Genomic DNA, 13,039 nt, shown 5'->3' on the forward strand with positions numbered 1-13,039 from the left:
TTTCACTCCAGAATTTGCCATCACCGTGTCAAATGGCTGATGCACACGAAGAGCAGTTGAATGTACTAACATTGTTGACAAATGTAATATGTAACGAAAAAAAGGATGGCCTGATATAATTTACATATAAGATGACTGGCTAAGCAGGATGGCATTGCAAAATTCACATATATGATGCCTGGCTAAACAAGATGGCGTTGCATAATTCACATAAACGATGAATAAACTAAACAGATGGCATTCGCACAAAGGATGTCTAAACTAAGCAGATGACATATTTGATGTATAAAGTAAGCAATGCAAGACACCATATGCATGATATAACCAACATCAGCATGCCAAGTTAGAGCGAAGACCTCAGGGGGTAAATAGGAGTTGTCTTCTCCTTCTGAATCCCCCTCAGAACAGATATCTTCCTCTCGATTACAATCCGAAATGCGTGGAGGGGGGCTGCCTTTGCGCCTACCATGGAGCGACGTCTGCATGAAATTTTATTGCCACGCAAGGCTCGTCTCTTTTGCTCTACATGTTCAGTTCCATTGTTTACAATAACTGTCATGCATAGGAATAAAACATAGTGAGATTATGTAAGGAGTGCATGCAGAAATCCAGAGTGATGGTAGCAACCTGTGGATAGACCCAAAACCAATAATAGCAGGCAGATAATGGCTTCAGTTAAAAAATACAGATAATGGCTTCTTTACTGTTTGTTTCCCACCCAACATGAAACTCATAGTAGACACCGGAGATTAACCAGATAGTAGATAGATACTATTGATAGCGGCCCCGATATGTACCCCACAACCATTTAAAAACTCAAGTTTGACCATTAGTTTGGAGCTGACTCAGAGTCTAATCGGTGAACAGGACGATAAAGTAGCATGTAATATTAAGCGATGCATAACGTAAGCAGACACGAAAGAGTGCGACCTCTCTTGCGGACCCGTGTAGTCCTCGAGGTCATCTGCTCGGTTGATGATGGTAATGCAGTTTTCATGGCTGCCAGCGGCGGGGAAGAAGATCTGAGGCGGCGAAAGACAGTCTGGAGGCCGGATCCCTGCTGTGCTGGACCCTTCTGTCGTTGGAGCAGCTGAGCTGGGGTGGACGACGGCGCAGCAGGAGCGGGACAAACCACGCAAGGTTTTCTTTGACAACTATCTGTAAGAGAAGTAATTCTGTAAGGGCTCGTTTGAATTGGAGGATTCCAACAATGCAGGGATAGGAAATAGACAGGAATAGGATAGGAATGCACGTGCAAAACAGAGAATTTAAAAACACAGGATTTCTGCCAATCTGGGTGTTTGATTCACAACAATTGGAAGATCACAGGATGCAAAGAAGCATGGTGAGATTAAGTCAAACCACAAGAAAATGTACGGTTATAATGCTATTATGCTACTATCTCTTAGTCTTGTGCTTCATGAATAGGAATTTGAAAAGGAGGACAAGTGAAAATTAAAATTCCTACGTTTTTTCTTTCAAGGAGACACTAAAGGAACAAATCCGTGTGCTCAGTGGACAATATATATAACATGTAGAGTAAAAAAGAGATGCAACAAGTGTACAACCTCTTTGGCGAAGCCATGTCGATCTCAGCGTGATTGGGTTGGCCGGTGAGGATGCTCCGGCTGACTTTGCTGTCGGAGGAGGGGAAGAAGATCTTAGGCGTCTGGAGATGGAGCCCGAGGTACTGCTCCGCTGTGATGGAGGGTTTCGTCGTTGGAGCAGCTCCGGTGAGTTGTACGACGCCGAGGCTGAAGCAGGACAAGAGAGACAACGAACAACGTTAACCTGAGTGGAATTCTAATAGCATCTCCAATACATGACGTAAAATACATAACCACAAAGTGCTAGATGTAAAATACATCAGCCGCTCATCTCTGAACTTAACTGTCGAAACTGAACTTAACTGTCGAAACTGAACTTAACTGTCGAAACTGAACTTAACTGTCGAAACTGAATTTTGCTGTCGAAACTGAATTTTGCTGTCGAAACTGAACGCACTAGCAAGGTGAGGCTACACGTCGGTCGACTGACTTTTTCATCTCTGGTCAGTCGATTTTGCAGCCGTTGGATACGAAATCAAGGGCCTGCGGTTCATCTTCAACCTCCACCCCCCTGAGCCGCCAGCCACCACCGGCCAAACAGCAGCCCCCCGCCGCCCGCGGCCGGCGGTGCGCCGCCCCGCCCGCCCCGAAAACACTCCCCACCGCCGGTCCGCCGCCGCCACGGCAATCCCTCTAGGCCCCCCCCCGTGCCAAGCTTTTTCTCCGGCGATCCCCACGCCACCGCCCCGCCAACGCCCCGCCACCGCCGGCGACCACCGCCCCCATCCTGAACCCTAAGATAGATAGTGGGGTACCTCTCCCGCGAGCCCCCCTCCCCGCTGCGGCTGGTTCTTCTTTCACCCCAGCGAGCCCCCCCCCCCCCCCACCCCCTGAAAATCGACTGACCCAAAAGTCGATTCAGTCGACTGAAGTGTAGCTAAATCAGAGCAGCATCGCAAGCAAGAGCAAGAGCGAGAGCAGCAGCGCAAGCAAGAGCAAGAGCGAGAGCAGCAGCGCAAGCAAGAGCAATAGCAAGAGCAGACCAGGCAGGGGACCGAGAGCAAGAGCAGAGCAGCAACGCGAGCGAGAGCTAAAGCAGCAGCAGTTCCTACTGATGTGGACATCGCCGCTGAGGGAGCGACGTCGTGGAGGAAGTGGCCGGCGACGCCACCGTGGATGGAGCCGCGCCGTGTCGGCTCAGGACCGAGCGCCGGCAGCACCATGAGATCGAATCAAGAAGAAAATGCGGCGATTAGTGTACAACCTCTTTGGTGGAGCCGATTAGGCCGCAGCTTCATCCGAGGAAACGGTGATGATGATGCTCTTCCGGTGGTGCAGGTGAAGACGGCGGTGTGGGAATGGAGGTGGCGCGAAAGACGAGGGGAACGTCAGGGCAGCTCCTTGGAGGTGGAGGACGGGGTGGCTAAACCGGCGGGACGATGAGATCGATGACGGATCCTCATCCGGTACGGTGGATGAGGGACGTCGAGGTGTTACTGTGGACGACGTTGTCGGGGAAGAGGCTCCGGCTGGGTGGCGGACGGAGCAGGGTGTGGGGTTTCGTCGCGGGTTTTCGCGGCCTCGGTGTACGAATGGGTGGGCGGATGGGATGGCAGTGGGGAACCATGGCTTAGAGACGCGCTTGTCCGAAATGTGGGGTAAGTTACGAAAGTACCCCCACCGATTTGAGGCGGTTCTTTCGGTTCAGGGGTACCACGGGCATTTCACGTGTCGGGATTTCACAGGAGGTGGGAGTTTTCGCGCGCGTTGTAATTTCGGAATAGCAAGGCGTGGGTTGAGATGGAGGGAGTTGTCGGAGCACAACGAGACAAAGATATATCTTAAATATTTCGGGCTAACAAGGCGCGGGTTGAAATTTCCGGACAAGCCTAACGTGTACTGTACCAAATCAATGCGCACTACAAATGTCATTCAAAACTTTGAATTCATGTTATGTTCAATTAAAATATTTCGCTACGTGTATAATGCATGCAACCTACTACTCAAATGAACGTTTTAGTGCGTTCCAAACGTATATACTACCGCTTCAATATGAACTAAATTTGAATTCGTTTCTCTATTGAATAAGATCTACAGTAATGATTGTTGTGAAGTCAAAGCATTTGAATTCGTTTCTCTGTTTTAATAAGATCTACAATCATCATTATTGTCAAGTTAAACCATCGTTTGTGTATTATCTTCACAGCACACCACATGATTAGTCTCGAGTTACATATGAACTATGTGTACTATATGAACTCGAACTAGATTTTTTGAATCCACTTTATTTTGATTTCAAATCACATTACATTTCTAGCTCTAGCTAGATCTTCATAATCTAAACCATGTCTCATATGTATAATGTGTTTATCACATTATGTATGGTGCCCCGCCCCCTACGCCTACAAGTATTTAGATGTGAGTTGCAAACACCACACATTACCACAAATTCAAATAAAATGTGAGAATGTTCGATATATAGTATTGTTTAGATTGTTCGATATTTAGTTGTAAGCTGCAAACGCCACACATTATCACAAATTCAAATAAAATGTGAGATTGTTTGATGTATAGTATGGTTTAGATTGTTCGGCATTTAGCTGTGAGTTGCAAACGCCATGCATTATCACATTATGGTATAACATGTGCACAGCACGTGTATCACCGCTATATTCATGCATGCAATGTTTAAAACACTATGATCTCCTATTCAAATATATGAATCCGCTTTCATATCAAATTATGATCTTTGTTAGTCTCTTACACCCACACAATCCTCTAACCTTTGTAGCTACCACTAACTTTCTCTCGTGCATGCACACGCCCTCCTCGCCCTCCCCCTCCCTCGGCATTCTATCCACCGGGCACATTCATTTTTTTCTTTAGGTCGTTCTCCCAGAGTCTCCACAACTCCTTTCCGACACACACCGATCGATAAACCTCTCCAGCGATGCCTGCCTACAACATACACACACACCTTCAATCTCCTCCTTTATGTGTCCTTGCCTCGTGTCTCTCATACGGTCAGACACACGTGTAAACTCTCGCCCCTCTTTTCATCGATCTCACAACCGCACACTCCTCCCCCTATCTAGCTAGTAGTTGGGCCTCTCGCACCACCTCCTAGCTCCATTCTCTCTGTCTATCCGTCTCGCTGGGCCTTATTTGCCTCTAACAAATGGACGTACACCGACCGATCTCTCGCTATACATATAGCTAGCTAGGTCCTTATAACTCGTTTTTACCCACACGTCAATCAATCTACCTCATTAGTTGTGTCTCTCCCTTCCTCCGACAAACAACAATTGATCTACCGATCTAGTTAGGTTTGCTTACCAAACACATGGTTCCCCTTCATCATCCATGGATGCGTCCCGACAGATCTATCACGCACAGGCACACACAGAAACACATCCCCACTCTTATTGATAACATTGCAGTTCCACCCTCAGTTTGTCTAGTAGGCCTCTCCCACCATCTTCGAGAAGCAAACTCCATCACCCATCCAGCACTCTACCCCTCCCTCCCTCCCTCCCTCTCCTCCTCTCCTCCCTCTCTCTCCTCTCTCTCTCTGTCCCATCATATTGCCCGTCCTTTAGTTATGTATGGATGTCGACCGATCTCCCTCAAGACATAGCTGGGTCTCTCCTTCTCAACACATATACGAGTCGTTCTACCTCTATAGTTAGGCCTCTGCCTACCCCTCCCCCACCCCCTCCCCCCACACACACCGATACATCGAGCGCTCTAGTCATGTCTCCCTTCCACACACAAACTTGACATGTGCCCTCTAACGTTCTGGTAGGCCAGTCGCCCTATATCTTTGACTTGCACACACACACAATTTCGATGGCTCTCTTCATCGATCTCGCACCCACCCACTTGATCCTCTCTTGGACTCTATCGATAGCTATGACCGCTCCCTCTCTTCTCGTGGATTGCCCGACCCTCTATGTATGATATGGATAGGCCTCCATTTCACACACATTGCATGCAAAATTTTGTTTGAGATGTCATCGACACATATTCCCACAAATAATTCACGAAATCAACCCCCCACCCCACCCCCACCCCAAAACAAAAAACACTCACGAACGCGGTTTGTATCTCTCACACACACCCACGTAAGTGGGGGCGTGCACGGAGAGAAGAGGTGCATGCACGGCGCACGTACTCCCGTCTCTTTCCCAACCACACCCGTGCGGGTACACGGTGGAGCTCATTTCTGTACGAAAAAGGCAACCCACGTGGTAATTTGGCACGTGTACTGGTTGTCCACTTGGTGGAGGGAGGATCGTCTACCACGGGTGAACAAACAAATTGCGACTTCACGTGTAATGTTAAAAAAAGAGGCAAACCATGTGGGGCCTACCTTAGAGGCAAGGCTCTATACACTGGAGTACTTTTGATGTGTCCTGTCAACTCTCAGAATGAGGAGAAGCTTGCTTAGTACGCCGTCTCCCCCGCCCACGGGCGCGGTGGCTCGCAGGATGAGGTGAAGCTTGCTCCGCCTTACGCCCACTCCCTCGCCCATGCGCGCGGTGGCTCGCAGGACGAGGAGAAAACTTTACTACTCCCTCCGTTTACTCCTCGTCCCTACTACCTTGGTTATAGAGATTATATCATATTGTTTGGAATATATATGTCCTTTAGTAGATTTCAATATGAACTACTAGTACATACTCCAAACACTGATGTATATAGACGTATTTTAGAGTGTAGATTCACTCATTTTGCTCCGTATGTAGCACTCTCCCTCGCCACGTGGTGGACGTGCAACAATTCATTCGGTCTCATATAGCCAGAACGATATATACTGCACTACCATTATTGCTCGACTTCCCGAAGAGGCGAAGAGCCAATCGCAAGGTTAATATTTTGGAGATGCCAAGCGCAAGGTTATAGGAGAACGAGTAGTAGGTGCCGCGTCATTTATAAATAAAGTTTTTTTCTTCAGTGGCACGTACGCAATATGATAGGTTCATATGGAGAGAAAAGGAAACCGCTCCACTATATACATAGTCAGGACAGGCCAGCCTACACGGTTGCTTGCTGGGGTTGCTCTCTTCACACTCTCTCGCACAAAACGACTGTGGCCACATCTCTAACATCCCAGCGGATCACGTCCGCTTGGGGAAGGGGTGGATGCTTAGTGTAGATGCGGTGGCCGTCGCCGACGGCGAAAACCCACTGTCGGCACGTCCCGATCAGGGGTCCCCGCCGTTCTCTCTCACAAAGCCGGTGAGGTTGCCTTCGTCCCTTGCTCACTGCCGCGACGTGGGCAGTTGTCGCCTCCCGCCGCCCTCCTCAAGGTTGAGCTACGTCCCTCAGGTACAACTCCCTTGACAGCCGGCTTGCACCACTGCTCCAGCTGCCCACATCACTCCCTGTGGATATCTCTCTACTTCTTTGCCCCACACATACCTCTACTGGCTTCTACATACTGTATTTGTGATGAGTTTATGTCTCATCAACTAGTCCCAGTAATCTTATTCTAATCACGATTCTTCAATTTCTTTGCCACAGGGATGCTCATCTCAATTTTGGTGAAACTGCACAAAATGATCCGATGGTCACAAGGTTGCAAACTTCATTTATTAGGAAGCTCGAACGTTGCCAGCAAATTGAAGCCTGGTCAGGGTTCACGGTTCAAGGGCTAGGGACTGCATGGATCTTTTTTTCTTTAGCTGCCTCTGTTCCAAAATAAGTGTCAACTTTAGTAGTAGTACAACTTTGTACTAAAGTTTGCACAAAGTTGAGACACTTATTTTGGAACGGAGGGAGTACATATTTGCTATGATCTGTCAATCATTGAGATGCAATAGCATGCATGTTAGTCTCCTTTGTATTTGATGAAATGTTGCAACGGGCAACCTTGGACGCAAGATACATGTAACAGAAGCTGGAAGCTTCATAGCATTGTACAAATTTATCTCGCTGATAAATTACAGTACGTACTATACTAGTACTTCCTCCGTTCCTAAATATAAGTCTTTGTAGAGATTTCACCATGAACCACATGTGGATGTATATAAATGCATTTTAAGTGTAGATTCATTCATTTTGTTCCGTATGTAGTGGAATCTCTACAAAGACTTATCTACTAGTAATAGCTAGCCCCCACTACTAGGAATTCTCTATCCTCTCCTTGAGCCACATCATCAAAATTGATGTAGCCGTTAGATGAAGTAAATCAGTCCATAATAGCCGTCTGATCTAGACGTTGAGAGGCTCCACACTAAGCCACATGCAAGCATGCAGAAATACCGTGGCACATGCATGTGAGTGGGTTTTAAATCACATCAACATGTCTGCATGCAAGCATGCACCGGTAGCATGCATGTAAGTGAGCTTTTAAGTCCCATTAACATGTCAAAAAGAAAAATATAATCCCATTATGCAGTAGGAGTTGGCTGATCTTTTTCCCTTACGTGGGATGATCTAAATGATGATGGGAGTTTATTTAGTTTGGCTACCACATTTGTCATGCGGTTATAGAGTTTTTTTTAGTTCTATGAAATCGATAATTTTGCGCAGAGAGATATACCGTTGTTCCGCGGCAACGCGCGGGGACTCATCTAGTAATATTTAGGAACGAAGGGAGTACTATGTAAAGAGTTAGGTGTCGCACGGTGATAGTGTGAGGTGGGCCATGTAATCACTGAGCCTGCGTGTTTTCACTGCTCTTGCACGCCTCCACTGTAAGAATGGAGAAAATTGTAATCTAGTAGTAGTACCTCCTTTCGCTGAAAGCATGGGAAATCCAACAGTCCTACCACCTCAGTAATAAAGACCAATGAGCCGTCAAATCACATAGATCCAGTAGTAAGTTGGACGGACGAAGCAACCATCACTCTTGCGCCAGTGAGAGGTCGCGTCCGCTCTGCCCGGGCATGAATGCGGCACCGATTCGAGCGGCGCTGACCATTTTGGGCGGGAAGCGCGCGCGGGCGATGGAGGGGCTTTGGGTGGGCCAGGCTGGTCAGGAGCGGGCGTGGCAGTTGTCCGCATGTCCCTACCGGACACGCACGGAAACGAGAGGATTCACCGACTCTCGCGGCTAAAATCGTACACTACACAACATCTCTCTGTAGGAGTAGGTCGATCTGTCGCTCTCTCTAACACACACATGCTGTTAAACACACACACACACACACACACACACACACGCACCTTGGTCCCGTTGCACCTTCTAACGTGACTTATTACACCTAGACGGAGGGAGTAGTAAGTATACGAGATACGCTGGCACACTGACTTAAGTCGAATACAAGTGCCCAAAATTTGTGTGCATGTTATAATAAGGATTCACTTAAAATAGTACGTGAGCGAACAGAGGGATCAATTGGACAGTGTTCCCGAGCAGTAGCGAGATGTGTGAGGTAAGATACACCGTTGGCGCTTTTAATTTTTCTTATTAATTTGTTTGTTTCACCCTGTGACTGGTGGGACCCAACGTACTACGTGCAGAGAGGTAAGGTGACTAAGGCTGCATTATTTCTGCACCACTGTGGATAGTCTTACCACCAAAGCCACATGACACGATTATGATTGAAATCCCAATGACTCCCACACACACAAAAAAACACGGCATGCTTGTCACACGAATGCAGGAATGTATAAAAGGTTATTTCCCTCTCGTTGAACATAACAGGAGGGTTGTGTAGCTGGTTAGCCTGTTCGCTCATCAAACTTGAGGTCTCGGGTTCGATAACTACACTTGAGCATAATTTGTGCCAGGAGGATTCTTTGACTAGTCAAAATGTTTTCTAGGGTTTGCACGCTTCACACTCTCTCTCCAGTATATATATACACGCTGGAGCCTCAGCGCTTGTAGTTGCTCTCTTCACACTCTCTCTCCCTCTCCCGCTGGAGCCTCATCGCTTGTAGTTGCTCTCTTCACACTCTCTTGCCCTCTCCAGATCTAAACAAGACTTCGTTGGCCTGTCTCTCCCCTCACTGCTGCTTAAACAGCCGACAGGATCCGTCCGCCGGGAAGGGAAGGAGGCTTAACGCTGTCGCTGTCGGCGAGGGACTACCGGCGCAGCTGTTCACTTTCCACCCAGCGGCGGCGCGGGAGGGCCTCCGACCCCTTCTTCTTCGCCGCCGTCCCGCCGCCCACCGAGCCACGCCCCAAGAACCTTAAGGTATAACTTACTTACTCCACATGCATTGCTCTAGCTGCATGTATACCATGAATCTAGGACGTGGTTCAAAGAGGAAAGGAGTGGGGGAAAGTAGTGGGAAAAGTTGTATATAGCATGAATCTAGGACGTGGTTCAAAGAGGAAATGAAGGGGAAAGTTGTATAGCATGAATCTAGGACGTGGTTCAAAGAGGAAAGGAATGGGGGAAAGTAGTGGGGAAAGTTGTATCGCATAAATCTAGGACGTGGTTCAAAGAGGAAAGGAACGGGCGAAAGTACTAGTTCAAAAAGGAAAGGAAGGGACAAGGCTGTAGAGTTTGAGCAGGACTAGATTTGTTGCGCTCACATAGGGAAAGGTGTCTAAAGATAACAAAACTGGGACCAACACAAATATGCTCCTTGGTTGTTTGTTCTTTGTTGCAACAAATTGTGCATGACCACAGTACATCGGTAGATGCACATGGTGCTGGTGCGTCCACTGTCCCGTGCAACTCATTAGTTGTTGTTAATCTAAGGCCATGTTTGGTTAAAAACTCCCTAGTCCCTACCTGCTTGGTTCCAGGGACTAAACATGGACTAGAGGTTATTAAATGACATGCTAAAAGACCATGTTACACCTAGTAATGAACTAATAGAGACAAGGTGCGATGCGTGGCAGGGGCAACTGTTGGAAAAAGTCCCAAAAAGACTCCCTCGGGGTCTTCTTTCTTTAGTCCCAAATGCCCACTTTTAGTCCCTAAAAGTCCCTCCTGTTTGGTTTAGATGGGACTGACACGGATTTTTTTAGTCCCTACACCAAAATGTCCCTGTAAACAAACACCCTCTAATAATGTCGCTGGAAAATTGATGCAATGCCACAGTTAAAAGCAAATTACATGTTTAATGAATTTTATTGTTAATATAATCTCTATGTTAATATTAATCAATGCCACCGTTTGAGAAATGCTACTGTCTTGCTTTCTTTCCCATTTAGATAAGGTAGATGCTTCTTTTTGTTGGCTTCTGTGTCATCCACCGTTATTGACCACTAATTGTTTCTTTTGCACCTCTGTGTAAACATGGTTATCTACTTCACCTCGTTGCCATTGTGACCTTTTGTTGCATGCACAAAATACTTTTGTTTTAAGAGTGTTTTGTGCAGTTCAACCAAAATGTCACACCGACAACGTTGCTTGATTGCTTGATCTTAGTGGAACTGCACAAGAGGAGATCTTACTTCCTATCCGTTAAGGCGAATTTGGTTCAGATCTTTGTGACGCCCGGATAATTAAGCTACAGTGACCTTCTACTAATGATGCCAAGTCACCATGATTACTGTTGCTAATCTTGCTTTAGTTCAAAACGATTCAAATTCGAATTTGAGTTAATGGAAAACATCAAAAGTTTTCAAAAGTTAAAACTAAAATGTTCGGTTTGCGGAAAATAATCCATAAATTATTTTGGTGAAGTAACCACACTTTTACAAAATGTTTCAATATTCCGAAATAAATAAAACAGTAGCAGAAATAGATAATTAAATGCCTTTTTCAATTTATAAAAAAATTAAGCTAATTTATTTAATTGCCCAAACTAATGGGGCAGTGACATATTTGTGAAACTAAACTAGGAACTATGTTTGTATTTTATCTAAACTATAGCAAAGTGAAACTAAAATAATACAGAAAAGAATAAATAAAAACAAAATAAAATAAAACAACAGGTAGAAACCCCCTGGGCCACTTGGCCCAAATGGCCGAAGTTGCCAGGCCGGCCCACCTAACCCCCCCCCCATTCCTCTTCCTCTGTTCACCCCACCCCCATGGACACAGAGCGCCCGTCCACGGCGCCGATGGCCACGAGGCGGCCATCCGGTGCACCCCGGCACCTACTAGGTCGACGACAACCCCTCCTAGACGCCCCGAAACCCTAGAGCCCTCCTGCCTTTTCCCCCTCGCTTTCTCCCTCGTCAGATCCGCCACACTGAACCACCCGTCGACACGGCGAAGCTCGCCGGCGTGGCTACCCTCCTCCCCGGCTCCTGGTTTCGGTCCCTTTGCTCCACCGTCATCCTCTACGTTGCCTGAGGCCGCCCGTGGGAACTAGGACCCCCCCTGCATCGAGCCCTGCATCATCTCCGTCGTCCTTGGCCCCGTCGATCGTCGCCATCGATTCCGGCAAGGTCGAGCCATCCCCGAGGCCGCTGAGCTGCTCTACGCATCCACTGTGAGCTCCCTCTCGAAACCCCTCTCTGCCCCGTTTGATTTGGTGCCCGTAGCCACCGACGCCATTGGAGCCGAAGCTCCTCGCCGCCGGGCATGTCGCAGCCGTGGCCAAAGCCACTACCTCTCGCGTCCGAGCACGACGTTGTGCTCCTCGCCTTCCCCGTCTTCCAACGCGACCCCTACCTCCTCTCCCCGTGCCCTGCATCGCCGATGGCCAAGCGCCCGTGAAGCCGTCGACGCTCCACCTTGTCGCTGGCATCGAACCCGGCCATCTCGCGGCCAGCCAACACCACCGCTGGATGCGCGCGAACCTCACGAAGCCGTAGGTGCATAGCGTTCGAAACGAGCCACCGTAGATGAATTCCGACACCTCCCGTGCGCGCCGCCGTCATTGTGGTTGCCGGCGATTAGCCGCCGGCGCTGACGTGGCACCACTAACCCAGCCACTAACCCCTCTCTCTGTGCCGCTGACCGCTGGGCCCCACGCGCTGAGTATTTATTTGTTAATTAAACTACCTAATTAGCTATAGGTGGAAGGCGAAGAAGGCCCCCTTCCGGCGGGGCCCGAGCCATCAGTGAGATACCACTCTGGAAGAGCTCGGATTCTAACCTTGTGTCAGACCCGCGGGCCAAGGGACAGTCTCAGGTAGACAGTTTCTATGGGGCGTAGGCCTCCCAAAAGGTAACGGAGGCGTGCAAAGGTTTCCTCGGGCTAGACGGACAACCTAAACAGTCACTGCCAGTCAGGCCCCACGCCCTTTAATTAACCATCCTTTTTATTAACCCATAGATTAGGACCACTGTCACTGACAGGTTGGGCCCTGTCACCGTTCCAGTGGATAGGGCCGGCCTAGTCACCCTGCTGAGTCAGCAGCTTGGCCCACCAGTCAGCCTCTGCTGACTGGGCAGTTGACCCAGTCAACTGGGCCCACTATCAGCCACGTATGCACCTCTCTGAGTACACTCTGTGTACCCATAGCACTTTATTCTTTCATTTTGAAATAAAATTAATTTCAAAAATTTCAGAAAATGAATTAAAACTTTGAAAGTTAATATAAAATAATCCGTAGCTCAGATAAATAAACTTTGTACATGAAAGTTGCTCAGAACAACGAGACAAATCCGAATACATAGCCCGTTCATCCG

General features: G+C 48.0%; 1 long non-coding RNA gene across 1 annotated transcript; it reads left to right on the plus strand.

The window, feature by feature from the left end:
- The first annotated feature begins 2,866 nt into the window (after nucleotides 1-2,866).
- Nucleotides 2,867-12,601, plus strand: LOC123169704 (uncharacterized). The gene is made up of 3 exons (XR_006484925.1): nucleotides 2,867-2,876; nucleotides 8,921-8,924; nucleotides 12,424-12,601. It is a non-coding gene; the product is annotated as an uncharacterized lncRNA (long non-coding RNA).
- Nucleotides 12,602-13,039: the final 438 nt, after the last annotated feature.

This window comes from Triticum aestivum, chromosome 7D (assembly GCF_018294505.1).
Source record: "Triticum aestivum cultivar Chinese Spring chromosome 7D, IWGSC CS RefSeq v2.1, whole genome shotgun sequence".
NCBI lineage: Eukaryota > Viridiplantae > Streptophyta > Magnoliopsida > Poales > Poaceae > Triticum > Triticum aestivum.